We start from the raw sequence: 8,267 nt of genomic DNA on the forward strand, positions 1-8,267 counted from the left end.
TCCTAGAAACACAAAATGCCCAAGATAGAATTAGGAAGAAAGTAAAAACTTGAACAGATCAATAACAAGTTTGGAAATTGAATCTGTAACAAAAAACCTACAAACCAAAAAGAGCCCTGGACTACATGGATTTACAGCTGAGTTCTACCAGACATATAAGGAAAAACTGACACCAATCCTACTGAAACATTTTTTCAATCAAGGAGGAAGAGCTTCTCCCTAACTCATTCTACAAAGCTAGCATCATACTAATACCAAAATGTGGCAGAGACACAACAAAAAATGAAAATTTCAGGCCAATATCCCTGATGAACATAAACGTAAAAATCCTCAACAAAATACTAGCAAACTGAATCAAATGCAGCACATTAAAAAGTTAATTCACTATAATCAAGTAGGCTGTATTTCTGATATGCAAGGTTGGTTTAACATACATCAATAAATGTGATAAGCAGAATCAAAAATGGAAACCATATGATCATCTCAATAGATACAGGAAAAGCCTTCAATAAAATCTAGCACCCCTTCATGGTAGAAACCCTCAACAGATTAGGCATTGAAGGAACATACCACCACATAATAAGAGCCATCTATGATAAACCTACAGCCAACATCATACTGAACAGTCCAAAAACTGGAATCATTCCCATTGAGAAGTGAAACAAGATGAGGATGCCCACTCTCACCATTCCTATTCGACATAGTACTGGAAGTCCTAGCCAGGGAAATCAGACAAGAGAAAGAAATAAAAGGCATCCAAAAAGGAAAAGAAGAAGTCAAACTATCCCTTTGCTGAAAATATGATTCTATACCTAGAAAACCCTAAAGATTCTGCCAAAAGGCTCCGCGAACTGATAAACAAATTGAGTAAAGTTTCAGGATACAAAATCAAAGTACAAAAATCAGTAGCTACATTTGATATAGAGAAACAGTTCTCTACATCAGTAATGTTCTAGCTAAGAACCAAATTAAGAACACAATCCCATTAACTATAGTCACAAAGAAAATGAAATACCTAAGAATCCATCCATTAAAGGAAGTGAAAGATCTCTATAATGAGAACTACAAAACACTGCTCAAATAAATCAGAGACAACACAAAGAAATATAAAATATTCCATGCTCATGGCTTGGAAAAATCAACATGGTTAAAATGGCCATACTACCCAATGCAATTTACAGATTCAACTCCATTCCTATCAAAATACCAGTGTCATTTTTTACAGATTTAGAAAAAGCTATTCTAAAATTCATCTGGAACCAAAAAAGAGCCTGAATAGCCAAAGCAATAACGAAAAGAACATATTCAGTGACATCACACTATCTGACTTCAAACTATACTACAAGGCTACAGTGATCAAAACAACATGGTAACGGTATAAAAACAGATACACCCAACAGTGAACAGAATAAAGAACCCAGAAGTAAGCCCACATGCCTACAACCATCTGATCTTAGACAAAAATCAACAAAAACAAGCAATGGGGAATTGTGCTGGGATAAGTGGCTAGCCATATGCAGACAAATAAAACTGGACCCCTACCTTTCAACATATATGAAAACTGACTCAAGATAGATTAAAGATTTAAATGTATGACCTCAAACTATAAAAATCCTGGAAGAAAACCTAGGAAATACCCTTCTCAACAAAGGCTTTGGCAAAGAATTTATGTTAATTGTGACAAAAACAAAAACTGACAAGTGGTACTTAATTAGAGAACTTCTGCACAGCAGAAGAAATTACCAACAGATACACAGACTACAGACTACAAAATGGGAGAAAATATTTGCAAACTATATATCTGACAAAGGACTAATATCTAGAATCTACAAGGAACTTTAAAAAAATAAACAAGCAAAAACTAAAGAATCCAATTAAAAAATGGGCAAAGGACATAAACAGACACTTCTCAAAAGACGACATACAAGTGGCCAAAAAACATATGAAAAAATGCTCAACATCAGTACTCATCAGAGAAATGCAAATCAAAACCCCAATGAGATATCATCTCACACCCACCAGTCAGAATGGTGGCGATTATTTAAAAGCCAAAAACAACAGAGGGTGAGTGATATGGTTTGGCTCTGTGTCCCCACCCAAATCTCATCTCAAATTGTAATCTCCTCATGTCAAGGGAAGGACCCTGTGGGAGGTGACTGGATCATGGAAGCAGTTCTCCCATGCTGTTCTCATGATAGGGAAGGAGTTCTCACAAGATCTGATAGCTTTAAAGTGGCAGTTTCCCCTGCGTGCTCTTTCTCTCCTACTGCCATGCAAGAAAGTGCTTGCTTTTTCCTTTGCCTTCCACCACGATTGTAAATTTCCCGAAGCCTTCCCAGCCATGTGGAACTGTGAGTCAATTAAACTTCTTTCCTTTATAAATTACCCAGTCTCAGGTAGTATCTTTATAGCAGTGTGAAAGCAGACTAATACAGTAAGACTGGAGAAATAGGAATGCTTATATACATTGTTGGTGGGAATGTAAACTAGTTCAGCCACTGTGGAAAGTGGTTTGGAGATTTCTCAAGAAAACTAAAACAGAACTACCATCTGACTCAGCAATCCCACTACTGGGTATATACTCAAAGGAAAATAACTCATTCCATCATAAAGACACATGCACCTGTGTGGTCACTGCAGCACTACTCACAATAGCAAGGACATGAAATCAACCTAAATGTCCATCAACAAGGGATTAAAGAAAATGTGGTACATACACACCACAGAATACTGAGTAGCCACAAAAAAAGAACAAAATCGTTCTTTCAGCACTTTGCAGGAACATGGATGGAGCTGTAGATCATTATCCTAAGCGACCTGACATAACACACAAACAGAAAACCAAATACCACGTGTTCTCACAAGTTGGAGCTCAACATTGAATCCACGTGCTTGTAAAAATGGGAAAAAGAGACACTGGGGATCACTAGATGGAGGAGGGAGAGAGGGGGGTGTGGGCCGAAGAACTACCTGTTGGGTACTATGCCTACCGCCTGGATGGTCTGAAGCCTCAGTGTCATACAGTTTACCCATGTAAGAAACCTTCACGGGTAGCCTTTCATCTATAATAAAAGCTGAAATGTTAAAAAAAAAAACAGAGGATTTTTTTTCTTTTGCAAACTATTTACAAAATAGTTTGCAAATATTTTCTCTCATTCTATAGTCTGTTTACTCAAAGATGCTTGTTTGCAACATGTTTAAGTACCAAAGGAAAAAAAAATAGAGAAGGAAAGGTTGGAGATACATCTGAGAGAAGGATAACTGACAGAGCAAGGTCCATTAGGAAACTAAGGGGAGCCTGATCCAGAAAATAGGTAGCAGGGTTGACCTTAGGTAGGAGGTGTTATAAAGTAGTCATTTCCATTGAGACAGGGGAAAGGAAACAAAGAATGGGCTTTAATTATGAGTGAATTTACAGGTGGAAGGCTAGCAATAGAAAGTTGAGAGAGTGCCTACTCTATGACCTCTATTTTCTCCGTTAGATAGGAAAGAGCTGATTTGCTAAGGAAGCGGGAAGATGGGCATCTATCTTTTTTTTACTTGAGATATGATGTCAAGTAAACATTTAAAATATCCAAATGATGTTGACGATTCTGTAGAAATTGTAAATAATTTGTAGAAATACCGATCCATGCCATCCTGTCATTTTCTTTAGCAATATGGTTGTAGAATTAAAGAGGACACAGTTAAATTGATGAACTGCTTCCTTGTTTTTTCAGATAAGCTTAATTAGGCAGGGGAGTTAAAAATCATTGACAAGGAACTGGTTGCAGTGATGGGGATGGAAGCAAAGGATGTTACTAATAAAATTGTGCCAAGGGAAGAGATGACTGCAAGACTTTTGGCTTAACAGGCTGAGTAAATAGAGATTTAGGGATGTAAATAGATTTAGGAGAAAATATAATAGTTCATTTTTAATATTTCAGGTTTCTATGTCCAGTTTTACATGTAAATCCAGATGCATAGAAAGGAGATCTGACCTGAAAAAGACAGTAACTGAAGCCATGGAAATATAAAGGGAAAAAATAGAATTTACACCACTGAAGAAGGAATCCTGAAAACATTCTGAAGGGTCAGAGAAATAGTGGCTATAAAGTCCCCTGGGACTTTATAGACAGGCCAGAAAGATAAGGAAAAGAGTCCAGATGAGAGTGGTCCCAGAAGTCCAGAAAAGAGAGTTCAATGGTAGAGTGATCAAAATGTCAGTGCTGCTGAAATTGGCAGAGGTTGTTGTCTAAAATTTGCCTTATTCATCTCTGTTAGCACATAGGAAAATGTGCGACACATTGTCAGAATTCAGTAAATGTAAAGTTCTGTGTTGTGGACATCCCAATACCTGTGAATCTCACTCCAACACTGTTTGAATTATAACAAATGCAGAAAGCGCAAGGAGGGAGGGAGGGAGGGAGGAAGGAAGGAAGGAAGGAAGGAAGGAAGGAAGGAAGGAAGGAAGGAAGGAAGGAAGGAAGGAAGGAAAGAAGGGAGGGAGGGAGGTGGGACGGAAGGATCTGTCTTACCCCAAAGGCCCCATTCAGCCCCCATGTCTCCTGTCCCCAGGCTCCTGCTCCCACTTGGAAATTCAGGATTTCAGTTCCTTGAGAACTGCATCCCTGTCCCATCCACACCACCTCAATCATCTCTAAAATCCAGGGTTTGTCTCACAGGTGATCATGATAGGGTGCTGCCATTTTCCCATTATCTCTGGGCAGTTCAGTTCCCCATCTTGCCACTTCAAGAGGCACTAAGGTCTCCTCCTGGATGCTGTTGATCCCCACCTATCACAGATGCTGGTGCCTCACCAAGTACATTAACAAGTTTTATTCTTCCATCAGACATGCTGCTGAAGATCTCTGTTAAGCACCATGACTAAACAGCCAGAGCCCTCAGAGTGCCACAATGTTATTGTTATCTGTGGGGAAATGTGCCCTCTCATCTTTGAGTTACCCTCTGTTAGAGGTGTCACAAAGCAGTGTTGCTCCTGCTTCCGCTATCGTACAAACTTGAGTGGAAGAGCTCTTCCCATTTCTATTATTTTGTTTTTTGACCTATAGATCTCTTTCTCACCCTAGGACTCAGGCATGGATTGTTGCTATATCTACCTTTTCATATTTGTTCATGCATTTCATAAGTGGTTTTTTGTTTTGTTGTGTTGTTGTTTTTTGAGACAGAGTCTCGCTCTGTTGCCCAGACTGGAGTTCAGTGGAGTGATCTCAGCTCACTGCCAGCTCTGCCTCCCGGGTTCACGCCATTCTCCTGCCTCAGCCTTCCAAGTAGCTGGGACTATAGGTGCCCGCCACCACACCCGGCTAATTTTTTGTATTTTTAGTAGAGACAGGGTTTCACCGTGTTAGCCAGGATGGTCTCGATCTCCTGACCTCGTGATCTGCCTGCCTCAGCCTCCCAAAGTGCCATTTTTAGTTCTTTACGCTAGTTTCCCATCATTATCATAACTCAGCTACTTTCTGTGTGTCTGATAATCTCTGGGCATCTTTCTACATTGTTTCAAATAACAGGCTAGGGATTCTCTTCCCACATCTCCAGGTCAAATTCCTAAGGAAGTAACCAATTGGTCAAACTAATTACTGTTGTTCTTGAATGGACATTTGTGCCATCACATGTCACAGACTACTAATCTACCTGTGGGTCAGCAATAGCCTCAAGGTAGTATCATATGGTACTAGCAAGAAATACATGCAGAAGGAACCTCCTAGAGGAGGTCTGCAGGAGTGGCAGGCAGGCATTCTCAGGCATGATCGTCCCACACTGGGAAATGAGAATTTCTATACACAGGAACCTTCAGCAGAGACAATGTACTGAGCATGTAGTAGGTTCTCAAACATTATTTTTACTCCATGGCTTAAAAAATAAGTCTCACTTCTTTCATAGGACATTTAAGTCCACTTAGGATATATCTCAATTTACCTCTCCAGTTTTATTGATTTTTGTTTGAACTCTACATAGCTCACATTTGTTGAGTGCTAACAGTATGTCTGGTACTTTTCTAAGATTGTTATATGGATTTAGTCATTTAATCCTCAACAACACAAAGTACTGTTATTAGTCTTATTCTACCAATAAGAAAACTGAGGCTCAGAGAGGTTAAGTTACCTGCACTAGGACATGTATTAATAGTTAGTCAATGATTGAACAGAAATTTGACCTTCAGTACATGGCTTCAAAGTCCAAGATTTTAATCACTAAGCCATACTGCTTCTCAAAAATTAACCAATATTACTACATAATAATAATAGGTATTATGAGTGATTATTGTATGTTGTCAGGGTTCAGAACACCACACCCCAAAGTTTGGTGCTTTGACATGCTGAGTTCTTTAAACTAAAGGAGACTGGGAAGGCCTCAGAACTAAGGTCTCTCTGAACTTCTTTCTGTCCTCCTTTCTTCCTTTTCCTATTCTTTTCCTATTCTTCCCAAGTGGGTCTTATAACCTAGAATTTCTCTCCCTAAAGCAAGCCATAAAACCTAGTAAGGGACCAGGCACGGGGCGTGGTGGCTCACACCTGTAATCTCAGCACTTTGGGAGGCCGAGGCAGACAGATCGTTTGAGGTCAGGAGTTCAAGGGCAGCCTGTCCAACATGGTGAAACTCCATCTCTACAAAAAGTACAAAAATTAGCCGGGCATGGTGGTGGGCGCCTGTAGTCCCAGCTACTCAGGAGGCTGAGGCAGGAGAATCGCTTGCACCCGGGAGGTGGAGATTGCATGAGTTGAGATCGCGCCACTGCACTCCAGCCTGGGCATCAAAGTGAGACTCTGTCTCCCCCCACCAAAAAAAAAAAAGAAAAAGAGAGAGAGAAAAAATCTAGTAAGATTACTTTCTGACCATCCCTGCCTTTCCGTGGTCACAAAGGAATTCTGACTTACCTCACCTGAAACTAGGTCATAAAACCCTCATTCTAGAGAGTTCCTGCCCTATACTCTGAGGCCAAGAATTTTAATGAACTGGCCTTGCTAGGTTCCCCCCTCAGTTTATCATTAGATGATGCCCCTTTTCAATCATGTTTCTCCACAACTATCCACTCCTTTCATCAGACTTAGCGTAAAAAGACCATTTTTTCCTGGGTCTTTGTGTCATTTCTGAAGACTCCTCTGTCACATAAAACTTTGTTAAATAAATTTATTATGCCTTTTCTTGTTAATTTTTATTACTTATTTTTTGAGACAAAGTCTCGCCTTGTCACCCAGACTGGAGTGCAGTGACACAAACACGGCCCACTGCAGCCTCAACCTCCCAGGCTCAAGCAATCCTCTCGCTTCAGGTCTCAAACTCCTGGGCACAAGCGATCCGCCTGCCTCGGCCTTCCAAAATGTTGGGACTACAGGCATGAGCCACCTGCGCCCGGCCGGCTTCTCTTAATTTTTTTCATAGGATGTCAGCTGTGAACCTTGCGATAAGTGAGGACAAGATATTTTTCTTGCCTTTACAATGCCAAACAATGGACTAAGGGTTCTATTATACATGCGGTACTCAAACTGATGTTTTGCCCTGTTGCCATTATAAGTAAACATTTGCATCACAGTACACAGCCAGAAACAAAGCTGTAACATTTCCTCTAAACGCTACTATAGCTGCACTCCACAGGATTTAATATGTTCTATCTTTATTATTCAGTTAAGTAGATATTCTTATTTTCACTGTGATTTCTTCATCAGCCCTTGAAATATTTGGTGTATTGCTCAGATTCCAGGCGTGGAGATTTCTAGTTTTCTTGCTACTCTAGTTTAATTCTACTGTGATCAGCGAACATAACTCTGAACGGGGTCGGAGTTTCGAATGCGTGGGGGCTTTCCTTTATGGCTCAGGATGTGCTCGATGCTGGTGTATGTTCCATGTGCATCAGGTTTCCTCTCTTTCCAACTATCGTGCTAAGAGCTGACTTCAGCTTAGAAATCCTCAAAGTCCCTTCTGACACTAAGTGCGTGTTATTCCAAGCATAAACTAAACGGTAATTACCTCGAACTTTTCTTCCTGTTAACTCTTTTCCTCTTGATTTTTCAAAATGCAGCAACTATTACTTCTAATAATAAAATAGAAAAAGAAAAAAAAATCCACTTGTATTCGCCTGTAGCTCTGTGCTTTCGGCTCTTCTCACAGGCAAACGAACACCCCGGGCGCCGCCAAACCACAGCGCCAGAGACGCCGGCACCCGCGCAGCCACCAGAGCCCGCTGGAGCACACGCCGGCACGCCCAGTCCCCTGCCCCTCCCAGCGAGGGCTGGGGGGCGGGGCCGCGGCAGCGCGCTGACGTC

The sequence above is a fragment of the Piliocolobus tephrosceles genome, chromosome 3 (assembly GCF_002776525.5).
Source record: "Piliocolobus tephrosceles isolate RC106 chromosome 3, ASM277652v3, whole genome shotgun sequence".
Lineage (NCBI taxonomy): Eukaryota > Metazoa > Chordata > Mammalia > Primates > Cercopithecidae > Piliocolobus > Piliocolobus tephrosceles.